This window comes from Lissotriton helveticus, chromosome 2_1 (genome assembly GCF_964261635.1).
Source record: "Lissotriton helveticus chromosome 2_1, aLisHel1.1, whole genome shotgun sequence".
Taxonomy (NCBI): Eukaryota; Metazoa; Chordata; class Amphibia; order Caudata; family Salamandridae; genus Lissotriton; species Lissotriton helveticus.
In genome coordinates this window covers 1630435830-1630450773 of record NC_136059.1, presented here as the reverse complement: position 1 = coordinate 1630450773, position 14944 = coordinate 1630435830, and positions in this window count along the sequence as shown.

Below are 14944 nucleotides of genomic sequence, written 5' to 3'. Positions count from 1 at the left end.
GTAAAAATTAGTTGAAAGATGAACATTTTCAAAACGGACCATTTTGGTCATCTCAGAGCAATTTCATCAGGTCGCGGGTCAACGAACGTTTTGCATGAAAAATTTAACGTTCTTGCATGAACATTAATTTACTCTAAATGTTGTTTATATCTCTTCCCGCAGTGAATAAACACGTTTTAATCCCTCAAAGTGAGCATTTGGGCCTTTTTAAGTCACTTTTAACCATGAGCCAAATCTTGAGTTTTGGCTCCCTAGAAGCATGAAAATGACGATAAAGATGCTAATTTTATATCCAAAAGTGATGATCCACCTCTGAGAGTCAAAATTAGTTGAAAGATGAAAATTTTCAAAACGGACCATTTTGGTCATCTCGGAGCAATTTCATCAGGTCGCGGGTCATCGATCGTTTTGCATGAAAAATTGAACGTTCTTGCATGAACATTAATTTACTCTAAATGTTGTTTATATCTCTTCCCGCAGTGAATAAACACGTTTTAAGCCCTCGAAGTGAGCATTTGGGTCCTTTTAAGTCACTTTTAACCATGAGCCAAATCTTGAGTTTTGGCTCCCTAGAAGCATGAAAATGACGATAAAGATGCTCATTTTATCTCCAAAAGTGATGATCCACCTCTGAGAGTCAAAATTAGTTGAAAGATGAAAATTTTCAAAACGGACCATTTTGGTCATCTCGGAGCAATTTCATCAGGTCGCGGGTCATCGATCGTTTTGCATGAAAAATTGAACGTTCTTGCATGAACATTAATTTACTCTAAATGTTGTTTATATCTCTTCCCGCAGTGAATAAACACGTTTTAAGCCCTCGAAGTGAGCATTTGGGTCCTTTTAAGTCACTTTTAACCATGAGCCAAATCTTGAGTTTTGACTCCCTAGAAGCATGAAAATGACGATAAAGATGCTCATGTTATCTCCAAAAGTGATGATACACCTCTGAGAGTCAAAATTAGTTGAACGATGAACATTTTCAAAACGGACTATTTTGGTCATCTCAGAGCAATTTCATCAGGTCGCGGGTCATCGATCGTTTTGCATGAAAAATTGAACGCTCTTGCATGAACATTAATTTACTCTAAATGTTGTTTATATCTCTTCCCGCAGTGAATAAACAAGTTTTAAGCCCTCGAAGTGAGCATTTGGGTTCTTTAATTCACTTTTAACCATGAGCCAAATCTTGAGTTTTGGCTCCTTAGAAGCATGAAAATGACGATAAAGATGCTAATTTTATCTCCAAAAGTGATGATCCACCTCTGAAAGTCAGAATTAGTTGAAAGATGGAAGGTTTTAAAACGGACCATTTTGGTAATCTCAGAGCAATTTCATCAGGTCGCGGGTCATCGATCGTTTTGCATGAAAAATTGAACGTTCTTGCATGAACATTAATTTACTCTAAATGTTGTTTATATCTCTTCCCGCAGTGAATAAACACGTTTTAATCCCTCAAAGTAAGCATTTGGGCCTTTTTAAGTCACTTTTAACCATGAGCCAAATCTTGAGTTTTGGCTCCCTAGAAGCATGAAAATGACGATAAAGATGCTCATTTTATCTCCAAAAGTGATGATCCACCTCTGAGAGTCAAGATTAGTTGAAAGATGAAAATTTTCAAAACGGACCATTTTGGTCATCTCGGAGCAATTTCATCAGGTCGCGGGTCATTGATCGTTTTGCATGAAAAATTTAACGTTCTTGCATGAACATTAATTTACTCTAAATGTTGTTTATATCTCTTCCCGCAGTGAATAAACACGTTTTAAGCCCTCGAAGTGAGCATTTGGGTCCTTTTAAGTCACTTTTAACCATGAGCCAAATCTTGAGTTTTGGCTCCCTAGAAGCATGAAAATGACGATAAAGATGCTTATTTTATATCCAAAAGTGATGATTCACCTCTGAGAGTCAAAATTAGTTGAAAGATGAAAATTTTCAAAACGGACCATTTTGGTCATCTCGGAGCAATTTCATCAGGTCGCAGGTCATCGATCGTTTTGCATGAAAAATTGAACGTTCTTGCATGAACAATAATTTACTCTAAATGTTGTTTATATCTCTTCCCGCAGTGACTAAACACGTTTTAAGCCCTCGAAGTGAGCATTTGGGTCCTTTTAAGTCACTTTTAACCATGAGCCAAATCTTGAGTTTTGGCTCCCTAGAAGCATGAAAATGACGATAAAGATGCTTATTTTATATCCAAAAGTGATGATTCACCTCTGAGAGTCAAAATTAGTTGAAAGATGAAAATTTTCAAAACGGACCATTTTGGTCATCTCGGAGCAATTTCATCAGGTCGCGGGTCATCGATCGTTTTGCATGAAAAATTGAACGTTCTTGCATGAACAATAATTTACTCTAAATGTTGTTTATATCTCTTCCCGCAGTGACTAAACACGTTTTAAGCCCTCGAAGTGAGCATTTGGGTCCTTTTAAGTCACTTTTACCCATGAGCCAAATCTTGAGTTTTGGCTCCCTAGAAGCATGAAAATGACTATAAAGAAGCTAATTTTAGCTCCAAAAGTGATGATCCACCTCTGAGAGTAAAAATGAGTTGAAAGATGAACATTTTCAAAACGGACCATTTTGGTCATCTCGGAGCAATTTCATCAGGTCGCGGGTCATCGATCGTTTTGCATGAAAAATTGAACGTTCTCGCATGAACAATAATTTACTCTAAATGTTGTTTATATCTCTTCCCACAGTGAATAAACACGTTTTAAGCCCTCGAAGTGAGCATTTGGGTCCTTTTAAGTCACTTTTACCCATGAGCCAAATCTTGAGTTTTGGCTCCCTAGAAGCATGAAAATGACTATAAAGATGCTCATTTTAGCTCCAAAAGTGATGATCCACCTCTGAGAGTAAAAATTAGTTGAAAGATGAACATTTTCAAAACGGACCATTTTGGTCATCTCGGAGCAATTTCATCAGGTCGCGGGTCATCGATCGTTTTGCATGAAAAATTGAACGTTCTCGCATGAACAATAATTTACTCTAAATGTTGTTTATATCTCTTCCCACAGTGAATAAACACGTTTTAAGCCCTCGAAGTGAGCATTTGGGTCCTTTTAAGTCACTTTTACCCATGAGCCAAATCTTGAGTTTTGGCTCCCTAGAAGCATGAAAATGACTATAAAGATGCTCATTTTAGCTCCAAAAGTGATGATCCACCTCTGAGAGTCAAAATTAGTTGAAAGATGAACATTTTCAAAACGGACCATTTTGGTCATCTCGGAGCAATTTCATCAGGTCGCGGGTCATCGATCGTTTTGCATGAAAAATTGAACGTTCTTGCATGAACATTAATTTACTCTAAATGTTGTTTATATCTCTTCCCGCAGTGAATAAACACGTTTTAAGCCCTCGAAGTGAGCATTTGGGTCCTTTTAAGTCACTTTTAACCATGAGCCAAATCTTGAGTTTTGGCTCCCTAGAAGCATGAAAATGACGATAAAGATGCTCATTTTATCTCCAAAAGTGATGATCCACCTCTGAGAGTCAAAATTAGTTAAAAGATGAAAATTTTCAAAACGGACCATTTTGGTCATCTCGGAGCAATTTCATCAGGTCGCGGGTCATCGATCGTTTTGCATGAAAAATTGAACGTTCTCGCATGAACAATAATTTACTCTAAATGTTGTTTATATCTCTTCCCGCAGTGACTAAACACGTTTTAAGCCCTCGAAATGAGCATTTGGGTCCTTTTAAGTCACTTTTACCCATGAGCCAAATCTTGAGTTTTGGCTCCCTAGAAGCATGAAAATGACTATAAAGATGCTCATTTTAGCTCCAAAAGTGATGATCCACCTCTGAGAGTAAAAATTAGTTAAAAGATGAACATTCTCAAAACGGACCATTTTGGTCATCTCAGAGCAATTTCATCAGGTCGCGGGTCAACGATCGTTTTGCATGAAAAATTGAACATTCTCGCATGAACATTATTTTACTCTAAATGTTGTTTATATCTCTTCCCGCAGTGAATAAACACGTTTTAAGCCCTCGAAGTGAGCATTTGGGCCTTTTTAAGTCACTTTTAACCATGAGCCAAATCTTGAGTTTTGGCTCCCTAGAAGCATGAAAATGACGATAAAGATGCTGATTTTATCTCCAAAAGTGATGATCCACCTCTGAGAGTCAAAATTAGTTGAAAGATGAAAATTTTCAAAACGGACCATTTTGGTCATCTCGGAGCAATTTCATCAGGTCGCGGGTCATCGATCGTTTTGCATGAAAAATTGAACGTTCTTGCATGAACATTAATTTACTCTAAATGTTGTTTATATCTCTTCCCGCAGTGAATAAACACGTTTTAAGCCCTCGAAGTGAGCATTTGGGTCCTTTTAAGTCACTTTTAACCATGAGCCAAATCTTGAGTTTTGACTCCCTAGAAGCATGAAAATGACGATAAAGATGCTCATTTTATCTCCAAAAGTGATGATACACCTCTGAGAGTCAAAATTAGTTGAAAGATGAACATTTTCAAAACGGACTATTTTGGTCATCTCAGAGCAATTTCATCAGGTCGCGGGTCATCGATCGTTTTGCATGAAAAATTGAACGTTCTTGCATGAACATTAATTTACTCTAAATGTTGTTTATATCTCTTCCCGCAGTGAATAAACAAGTTTTAAGCCCTCGAAGTGAGCATTTGGGTTTTTTAATTCACTTTTAACCATGAGCCAAATCTTGAGTTTTGGCTCCTTAGAAGCATGAAAATGACGATAAAGATGCTAATTTTATCTCCAAAAGTGATGATCCACCTCTGAAAGTCAGAATTAGTTGAAAGATGGAAGGTTTTAAAACGGACCATTTTGGTCATCTCAGAGCACTTTCATCAGGTCGCGGGTCATCGATCGTTTTGCATGAAAAATTGAACGTTCTCGCATGAACAATAATTTACTCTAAATGTTGTTTATATCTCTTCCCGCAGTGAATAAACACGTTTTAAGCCCTCAAAGTGAGCATTTGGGCCTTTTTAAGTCACTTTTAACCATGAGCCAAATCTTGAGTTTTGGCTCCCTAGAAGCATGAAAATTACGATAAAGATGCTCATTTTATATCCAAAAGTAATGATCCACCTCTAAGAGTCAAAATTAGTTGAAAGATGAAAATTTTCAAAACGGACCATTTTGGTCATCTCGGAGCAATTTCATCAGGTCGCGGGTCATCGATCGTTTTGCATGAAAAATTGAACGTTTTTGCATGAACATTAATTTACTCTAAATGTTGTTTATATCTCTTCCCGCAGTGAATAAACACGTTTTAATCCCTCAAAGTAAGCATTTGGGCCTTTTTAAGTCACTTTTAACCATGAGCCAAATCTTGAGTTTTGGCTCCCTAGAAGCATGAAAATGACGATAAAGATGCTCATTTTATCTCCAAAAGTGATGATCCACCTCTGAGAGTCAAAATTAGTTGAAAGATGAAAATTTTCAAAACGGACCATTTTGGTCATCTCGGAGCAATTTCATCAGGTCGCGGGTCATCAATCGTTTTGCATGAAAAATTGAACGTTCTCGCATGAACAATAATTTACTCTAAATGTTGTTTATATCTCTTCCCGCAGTGACTAAACACGTTTTAAGCCCTCGAAGTTAGCATTTGGGCCTTTTTAAGTCACTTTTAACCATGAGCCAAATCTTGAGTTTTGGCTCCCTAGAAGCATGAAAATGACGATAAAGATGCTCATTTTATCTCCAAAAGTGATGATCCACCTCTGAGAGTCAAAATTAGTTGAAAGATGAAAATTTTCAAAACGGACCATTTTGGTCATCTCGTAGCAATTTCATCAGGTCGCGGGTCATCGATCGTTTTGCATGAAAAATTGAACGTTCTTGCATGAACATTAATTTACTCTAAATGTTGTTTATATCTCTTCCCGCAGTGAATAAACACGTTTTAAGCCCTCGAAGTGAGCATTTGGGTCCTTTTAATTCACTTTTAACCATGAGCCAAATCTTGAGTTTTGGCTCCTTAGAAGCATGAAAATGACGATAAAGATGCTCATTTTATCTCCAAAAGTGATGATCCACCTCTGAAAGTCAGAATTAGTTGAAAGATGGAAGGTTTTAAAACGGACCATTTTGGTCATCTCAGAGCAATTTCATCAGGTCGCGGGTCATCAATCGTTTTGCATGAAAAATTGAACGTTCTCGCATGAACAATAATTTACTCTAAATGTTGTTTATATCTCTTCCCGCAGTGAATAAACACGTTTTAAGCCCTCAAAGTGAGCATTTGGGCCTTTTTAAGTCACTTTTAACCATGAGCCAAATCTTGAGTTTTGGCTCCCTAGAAGCATGAAAATGACGATAAAGATGCTCATTTTATATCCAAAAGTGATGATCCACCTCTGAGAGTCAAAATTAGTTGAAAGATGAAAATTTTCAAAACGGACCATTGTGGTCATCTTGGAGCAATTTCATCAGGTCATCGATCGTTTTGCATGAAAAATTGAACGTTCTTGCATGAACATTAATTTACTCTAAATGTTGTTTATATCTCTTCCCGCAGTGAATAAACACGTTTTAAGCCCTCGAAGTGAGCATTTGGGTCCTTTTAAGTCACTTTTAACCATGAGCCAAATCTTGAGTTTTGGCTCCCTAGAAGCATGAAAATGACGATAAAGATGCTTATTTTATATCCAAAAGTGATGATTCACCTCTGAGAGTCAAAATTAGTTGAAAGATGAAAATTTTCAAAACGGACCATTTTGGTCATCTCGGAGCAATTTCATCAGGTCGCAGGTCATCGATCGTTTTGCATGAAAAATTGAACGTTCTTGCATGAACAATAATTTACTCTAAATGTTGTTTATATCTCTTCCCGCAGTGACTAAACACGTTTTAAGCCCTCGAAGTGAGCATTTGGGTCCTTTTAAGTCACTTTTAACCATGAGCCAAATCTTGAGTTTTGGCTCCCTAGAAGCATGAAAATGACGATAAAGATGCTTATTTTATATCCAAAAGTGATGATTCACCTCTGAGAGTCAAAATTAGTTGAAAGATGAAAATTTTCAAAACGGACCATTTTGGTCATCTCGGAGCAATTTCATCAGGTCGCGGGTCATCGATCGTTTTGCATGAAAAATTGAACGTTCTTGCATGAACAATAATTTACTCTAAATGTTGTTTATATCTCTTCCCGCAGTGACTAAACACGTTTTAAGCCCTCGAAGTGAGCATTTGGGTCCTTTTAAGTCACTTTTACCCATGAGCCAAATCTTGAGTTTTGGCTCCCTAGAAGCATGAAAATGACTATAAAGAAGCTAATTTTAGCTCCAAAAGTGATGATCCACCTCTGAGAGTCAAAATTAGTTGAAAGATGAACATTTTCAAAACGGACCATTTTGGTCATCTCGGAGCAATTTCATCAGGTCGCGGGTCATCGATCGTTTTGCATGAAAAATTGAACGTTCTTGCATGAACATTAATTTACTCTAAATGTTGTTTATATCTCTTCCCGCAGTGAATAAACACGTTTTAAGCCCTCGAAGTGAGCATTTGGGTCCTTTTAAGTCACTTTTAACCATGAGCCAAATCTTGAGTTTTGGCTCCCTAGAAGCATGAAAATGACGATAAAGATGCTCATTTTATATCCAAAAGTGATGATCCACCTCTGAGAGTCAAAATTAGTTGAAAGATGAAAATTTTCAAAACGGACCATTTTGGTCAACTCGGAGCAATTTCATCAGGTCGCGGGTCATCGATCGTTTTGCATGAAAAATTGAACGTTCTTGCATGAACATTAATTTACTCTAAATGTTGTTTATATCTCTTCCCGCAGTGAATAAACACGTTTTAAGCCCTCGAAGTGAGCATTTGGGTCCTTTTAAGTCACTTTTAACCATGAGCCAAATCTTGAGTTTTGGCTCCCTAGAAGCATGAAAATGACGATAAAGATGCTCATTTTATCTCCAAAAGTGATGATCCACCTCTGAGAGTCAAAATTAGTTAAAAGATGAAAATTTTCAAAACGGACCATTTTGGTCATCTCGGAGCAATTTCATCAGGTCGCGGGTCATCGATCGTTTTGCATGAAAAAATGAACGTTCTCGCATGAACAATAATTTACTCTAAATGTTGTTTATATCTCTTCCCGCAGTGACTAAACACGTTTTAAGCCCTCGAAATGAGCATTTGGGTCCTTTTAAGTCACTTTTACCCATGAGCCAAATCTTGAGTTTTGGCTCCCTAGAAGCATGAAAATGACTATAAAGATGCTCATTTTAGCTCCAAAAGTGATGATCCACCTCTGAGAGTAAAAATTAGTTAAAAGATGAACATTCTCAAAACGGACCATTTTGGTCATCTCAGAGCAATTTCATCAGGTCGCGGGTCAACGATCGTTTTGCATGAAAAATTGAACATTCTCGCATGAACATTATTTTACTCTAAATGTTGTTTATATCTCTTCCCGCAGTGAATAAACACGTTTTAAGCCCTCGAAGTGAGCATTTGGGCCTTTTTAAGTCACTTTTAACCATGAGCCAAATCTTGAGTTTTGGCTCCCTAGAAGCATGAAAATGACGATAAAGATGCTGATTTTATCTCCAAAAGTGATGATCCACCTCTGAGAGTCAAAATTAGTTGAAAGATGAAAATTTTCAAAACGGACCATTTTGGTCATCTCGGAGCAATTTCATCAGGTCGCGGGTCATCGATCGTTTTGCATGAAAAATTGAACGTTCTTGCATGAACATTAATTTACTCTAAATGTTGTTTATATCTCTTCCCGCAGTGAATAAACACGTTTTAAGCCCTCGAAGTGAGCATTTGGGTCCTTTTAAGTCACTTTTAACCATGAGCCAAATCTTGAGTTTTGACTCCCTAGAAGCATGAAAATGACGATAAAGATGCTCATTTTATCTCCAAAAGTGATGATACACCTCTGAGAGTCAAAATTAGTTGAAAGATGAACATTTTCAAAACGGACTATTTTGGTCATCTCAGAGCAATTTCATCAGGTCGCGGGTCATCGATCGTTTTGCATGAAAAATTGAACGTTCTTGCATGAACATTAATTTACTCTAAATGTTGTTTATATCTCTTCCCGCAGTGAATAAACAAGTTTTAAGCCCTCGAAGTGAGCATTTGGGTTTTTAATTCACTTTTAACCATGAGCCAAATCTTGAGTTTTGGCTCCTTAGAAGCATGAAAATGACGATAAAGATGCTAATTTTATCTCCAAAAGTGATGATCCACCTCTGAAAGTCAGAATTAGTTGAAAGATGGAAGGTTTTAAAACGGACCATTTTGGTCATCTCAGAGCACTTTCATCAGGTCGCGGGTCATCGATCGTTTTGCATGAAAAATTGAACGTTCTCGCATGAACAATAATTTACTCTAAATGTTGTTTATATCTCTTCCCGCAGTGAATAAACACGTTTTAAGCCCTCAAAGTGAGCATTTGGGCCTTTTTAAGTCACTTTTAACCATGAGCCAAATCTTGAGTTTTGGCTCCCTAGAAGCATGAAAATTACGATAAAGATGCTCATTTTATATCCAAAAGTAATGATCCACCTCTAAGAGTCAAAATTAGTTGAAAGATGAAAATTTTCAAAACGGACCATTTTGGTCATCTCGGAGCAATTTCATCAGGTCGCGGGTCATCGATCGTTTTGCATGAAAAATTGAACGTTTTTGCATGAACATTAATTTACTCTAAATGTTGTTTATATCTCTTCCCGCAGTGAATAAACACGTTTTAATCCCTCAAAGTAAGCATTTGGGCCTTTTTAAGTCACTTTTAACCATGAGCCAAATCTTGAGTTTTGGCTCCCTAGAAGCATGAAAATGACGATAAAGATGCTCATTTTATCTCCAAAAGTGATGATCCACCTCTGAGAGTCAAAATTAGTTGAAAGATGAAAATTTTCAAAACGGACCATTTTGGTCATCTCGGAGCAATTTCATCAGGTCGCGGGTCATCAATCGTTTTGCATGAAAAATTGAACGTTCTCGCATGAACAATAATTTACTCTAAATGTTGTTTATATCTCTTCCCGCAGTGACTAAACACGTTTTAAGCCCTCGAAGTTAGCATTTGGGCCTTTTTAAGTCACTTTTAACCATGAGCCAAATCTTGAGTTTTGGCTCCCTAGAAGCATGAAAATGACGATAAAGATGCTCATTTTATCTCCAAAAGTGATGATCCACCTCTGAGAGTCAAAATTAGTTGAAAGATGAAAATTTTCAAAACGGACCATTTTGGTCATCTCGTAGCAATTTCATCAGGTCGCGGGTCATCGATCGTTTTGCATGAAAAATTGAACGTTCTTGCATGAACATTAATTTACTCTAAATGTTGTTTATATCTCTTCCCGCAGTGAATAAACACGTTTTAAGCCCTCGAAGTGAGCATTTGGGTCCTTTTAATTCACTTTTAACCATGAGCCAAATCTTGAGTTTTGGCTCCTTAGAAGCATGAAAATGACGATAAAGATGCTCATTTTATCTCCAAAAGTGATGATCCACCTCTGAAAGTCAGAATTAGTTGAAAGATGGAAGGTTTTAAAACGGACCATTTTGGTCATCTCAGAGCAATTTCATCAGGTCGCGGGTCATCAATCGTTTTGCATGAAAAATTGAACGTTCTCGCATGAACAATAATTTACTCTAAATGTTGTTTATATCTCTTCCCGCAGTGAATAAACACGTTTTAAGCCCTCAAAGTGAGCATTTGGGCCTTTTTAAGTCACTTTTAACCATGAGCCAAATCTTGAGTTTTGGCTCCCTAGAAGCATGAAAATGACGATAAAGATGCTCATTTTATATCCAAAAGTGATGATCCACCTCTGAGAGTCAAAATTAGTTGAAAGATGAAAATTTTCAAAACGGACCATTGTGGTCATCTTGGAGCAATTTCATCAGGTCATCGATCGTTTTGCATGAAAAATTGAACGTTCTTGCATGAACATTAATTTACTCTAAATGTTGTTTATATCTCTTCCCGCAGTGAATAAACACGTTTTAAGCCCTCAAAGTGAGCATTTGGGCCTTTTTAAGTCACTTTTAACCATGAGCCAAATCTTGAGTTTTGGCTCCCTAGAAGCATGAAAATGACGATAAAGATGCTTATTTTATATCCAAAAGTGATGATTCACCTCTGAGAGTCAAAATTAGTTGAAAGATGAAAATTTTCAAAACGGACCATTTTGGTCATCTCGGAGCAATTTCATCAGGTCGCAGGTCATCGATCGTTTTGCATGAAAAATTGAACGTTCTTGCATGAACAATAATTTACTCTAAATGTTGTTTATATCTCTTCCCGCAGTGAATAAACACGTTTTAAGCCCTCAAAGTGAGCATTTGGGCCTTTTTAAGTCACTTTTAACCATGAGCCAAATCTTGAGTTTTGGCTCCCTAGAAGCATGAAAATGACGATAAAGATGCTTATTTTATATCCAAAAGTGATGATTCACCTCTGAGAGTCAAAATTAGTTGAAAGATGAAAATTTTCAAAACGGACCATTTTGGTCATCTCGGAGCAATTTCATCAGGTCGCAGGTCATCGATCGTTTTGCATGAAAAATTGAACGTTCTTGCATGAACAATAATTTACTCTAAATGTTGTTTATATCTCTTCCCGCAGTGACTAAACACGTTTTAAGCCCTCGAAGTGAGCATTTGGGTCCTTTTAAGTCACTTTTAACCATGAGCCAAATCTTGAGTTTTGGCTCCCTAGAAGCATGAAAATGACGATAAAGATGCTTATTTTATATCCAAAAGTGATGATTCACCTCTGAGAGTCAAAATTAGTTGAAAGATGAAAATTTTCAAAACGGACCATTTTGGTCATCTCGGAGCAATTTCATCAGGTCGCGGGTCATCGATCGTTTTGCATGAAAAATTGAACGTTCTCGCATGAACAATAATTTACTCTAAATGTTGTTTATATCTCTTCCCACAGTGAATAAACACGTTTTAAGCCCTCGAAGTGAGCATTTGGGTCCTTTTAAGTCACTTTTACCCATGAGCCAAATCTTGAGTTTTGGCTCCCTAGAAGCATGAAAATGACTATAAAGATGCTCATTTTAGCTCCAAAAGTGATGATCCACCTCTGAGAGTAAAAATTAGTTGAAAGATGAACATTTTCAAAACGGACCATTTTGGTCATCTCAGAGCAATTTCATCAGGTCGCGGGTCAACGAACGTTTTGCATGAAAAATTTAACGTTCTTGCATGAACATTAATTTACTCTAAATGTTGTTTATATCTCTTCCCGCAGTGAATAAACACGTTTTAATCCCTCAAAGTGAGCATTTGGGCCTTTTTAAGTCACTTTTAACCATGAGCCAAATCTTGAGTTTTGGCTCCCTAGAAGCATGAAAATGACGATAAAGATGCTAATTTTATATCCAAAAGTGATGATCCACCTCTGAGAGTCAAAATTAGTTGAAAGATGAAAATTTTCAAAACGGACCATTTTGGTCATCTCGGAGCAATTTCATCAGGTCGCGGGTCATCGATCGTTTTGCATGAAAAATTGAACGTTCTTGCATGAACATTAATTTACTCTAAATGTTGTTTATATCTCTTCCCGCAGTGAATAAACACGTTTTAAGCCCTCGAAGTGAGCATTTGGGTCCTTTTAAGTCACTTTTAACCATGAGCCAAATCTTGAGTTTTGGCTCCCTAGAAGCATGAAAATGACGATAAAGATGCTCATTTTATCTCCAAAAGTGATGATCCACCTCTGAGAGTCAAAATTAGTTGAAAGATGAAAATTTTCAAAACGGACCATTTTGGTCATCTCGGAGCAATTTCATCAGGTCGCGGGTCATCGATCGTTTTGCATGAAAAATTGAACGTTCTTGCATGAACATTAATTTACTCTAAATGTTGTTTATATCTCTTCCCGCAGTGAATAAACACGTTTTAAGCCCTCGAAGTGAGCATTTGGGTCCTTTTAAGTCACTTTTAACCATGAGCCAAATCTTGAGTTTTGACTCCCTAGAAGCATGAAAATGACGATAAAGATGCTCATGTTATCTCCAAAAGTGATGATACACCTCTGAGAGTCAAAATTAGTTGAACGATGAACATTTTCAAAACGGACTATTTTGGTCATCTCAGAGCAATTTCATCAGGTCGCGGGTCATCGATCGTTTTGCATGAAAAATTGAACGCTCTTGCATGAACATTAATTTACTCTAAATGTTGTTTATATCTCTTCCCGCAGTGAATAAACAAGTTTTAAGCCCTCGAAGTGAGCATTTGGGTTCTTTAATTCACTTTTAACCATGAGCCAAATCTTGAGTTTTGGCTCCTTAGAAGCATGAAAATGACGATAAAGATGCTAATTTTATCTCCAAAAGTGATGATCCACCTCTGAAAGTCAGAATTAGTTGAAAGATGGAAGGTTTTAAAACGGACCATTTTGGTAATCTCAGAGCAATTTCATCAGGTCGCGGGTCATCGATCGTTTTGCATGAAAAATTGAACGTTCTTGCATGAACATTAATTTACTCTAAATGTTGTTTATATCTCTTCCCGCAGTGAATAAACACGTTTTAATCCCTCAAAGTAAGCATTTGGGCCTTTTTAAGTCACTTTTAACCATGAGCCAAATCTTGAGTTTTGGCTCCCTAGAAGCATGAAAATGACGATAAAGATGCTCATTTTATCTCCAAAAGTGATGATCCACCTCTGAGAGTCAAGATTAGTTGAAAGATGAAAATTTTCAAAACGGACCATTTTGGTCATCTCGGAGCAATTTCATCAGGTCGCGGGTCATTGATCGTTTTGCATGAAAAATTTAACGTTCTTGCATGAACATTAATTTACTCTAAATGTTGTTTATATCTCTTCCCGCAGTGAATAAACACGTTTTAAGCCCTCGAAGTGAGCATTTGGGTCCTTTTAAGTCACTTTTAACCATGAGCCAAATCTTGAGTTTTGGCTCCCTAGAAGCATGAAAATGACGATAAAGATGCTTATTTTATATCCAAAAGTGATGATTCACCTCTGAGAGTCAAAATTAGTTGAAAGATGAAAATTTTCAAAACGGACCATTTTGGTCATCTCGGAGCAATTTCATCAGGTCGCAGGTCATCGATCGTTTTGCATGAAAAATTGAACGTTCTTGCATGAACAATAATTTACTCTAAATGTTGTTTATATCTCTTCCCGCAGTGACTAAACACGTTTTAAGCCCTCGAAGTGAGCATTTGGGTCCTTTTAAGTCACTTTTAACCATGAGCCAAATCTTGAGTTTTGGCTCCCTAGAAGCATGAAAATGACGATAAAGATGCTTATTTTATATCCAAAAGTGATGATTCACCTCTGAGAGTCAAAATTAGTTGAAAGATGAAAATTTTCAAAACGGACCATTTTGGTCATCTCGGAGCAATTTCATCAGGTCGCGGGTCATCGATCGTTTTGCATGAAAAATTGAACGTTCTTGCATGAACAATAATTTACTCTAAATGTTGTTTATATCTCTTCCCGCAGTGACTAAACACGTTTTAAGCCCTCGAAGTGAGCATTTGGGTCCTTTTAAGTCACTTTTACCCATGAGCCAAATCTTGAGTTTTGGCTCCCTAGAAGCATGAAAATGACTATAAAGAAGCTAATTTTAGCTCCAAAAGTGATGATCCACCTCTGAGAGTAAAAATGAGTTGAAAGATGAACATTTTCAAAACGGACCATTTTGGTCATCTCGGAGCAATTTCATCAGGTCGCGGGTCATCGATCGTTTTGCATGAAAAATTGAACGTTCTCGCATGAACAATAATTTACTCTAAATGTTGTTTATATCTCTTCCCACAGTGAATAAACACGTTTTAAGCCCTCGAAGTGAGCATTTGGGTCCTTTTAAGTCACTTTTACCCATGAGCCAAATCTTGAGTTTTGGCTCCCTAGAAGCATGAAAATGACTATAAAGATGCTCATTTTAGCTCCAAAAGTGATGATCCACCTCTGAGAGTAAAAATTAGTTGAAA